The following is a 1,288-nucleotide window of genomic DNA, read 5'->3' on the forward strand; positions in this document are numbered from 1 at the left end:
CCCTTTAGCCACTGAGCCAAAATGGCTGGGACTAGAATTCCTTTATAACCTGCCGAGTACTGGACTGTTGCAGAACGTGGTCCTATTCACTGGATTGGTGAGCTCCCCAGAACCCCGGGAGGACCCATGTCAATCCGTCTTCTCAACTCTCAAGTATGCTGACCACTCATATTTTCAACAGTTAATAGAAGCTGTTGTCAACAAAATAAGGTCATCTCCCGTGTGTGTGCCGCAGTACTTCAGCGCTTTGCTGTGGTCCCTTGCAGACTCTGAGGGAGCAGCTCCCAGGGGTGGGATGTTGGATGCTTCTGCATTGAGTTCACAGGCCCATGGGCTGCTCTGCAGGTGGCAATGCTGACCAACCCCTCTCAGGTGGGCTTCTCTTTACCTCTTCCTGGGACATTGAATTCGTTTCCTTGACATTGAGCCACATCTCTGGGCAGATGCTCCCCAAATCTGGGTGTGCAGCTGGGGCCTCTCTGGATGCCTCAGGGCATTTGCCCTGCCTGGGAATCGAACTGTGACCTCCTGGTTCATAGGTCGACGCTCAACCACTGAGCTATGCGGCTGGGCAACTTGCACTTGAATCTTTTAAGTCAAAGCATTGCTCCCCTTCAATCACTTTCAACCCCCAAACTGGGAATTGCAGGCGACAGGAGAGTGCGTGGTGCAGGGTAAGTGCTTTGACTCCACAATCACACTGACCTGGGTCATCCCCATTTGATAAAGGAAAAGACACAGAGACCTGAAGTAACTTGACGGAGGTCAATAGCCGGGGAGTGAGCACTCAGGGTTTGAAACGGGATTGGGCCCCAGGTGGGTTGGCTCAGTGGATAGAACGGCGACCTGCGGGTACAAGAGTACCAGGTTCAATTCCTGTCAAGGGCACATGCTCTGGTTTTGGGATTAATCCTGGGGGGTAGGGGTTGGGGGAGCCTAGAGGAGGCAGCCGATCAATGATTCTCTCTTATCATAGATATTTCTATCTTCTCTCTCTCTCTCTCTCTCTCTTCCTCTGAAATATTAAAAAAAAAAAGCCCTAGCCGGTTTGGCTCAGTGGATAGAGCATCGGCCTGCGGACCGAAGGGTCCTGGGTTCGATTCCAGCCAAGGGTTGACGTACCTCAGTTGCAGGCTCCTTCCCAGCCCAGGCCCTGGTCAGGGCGAGTGCAGGAGGCAATCAATCGATGTGATTCTCTCACATCGATATTTCTCTGGCCTTCTCTCTTCCACTCTAAAAATCAATGGAAAAATTATCCTTGTGTGAGGATTAAAAGAAAGAGGAGGCG

Source organism: Myotis davidii, unplaced genomic scaffold, assembly GCF_000327345.1.
Source record: "Myotis davidii unplaced genomic scaffold, ASM32734v1 scaffold1623, whole genome shotgun sequence".
In the NCBI taxonomy this organism is placed as follows: domain Eukaryota; kingdom Metazoa; phylum Chordata; class Mammalia; order Chiroptera; family Vespertilionidae; genus Myotis; species Myotis davidii.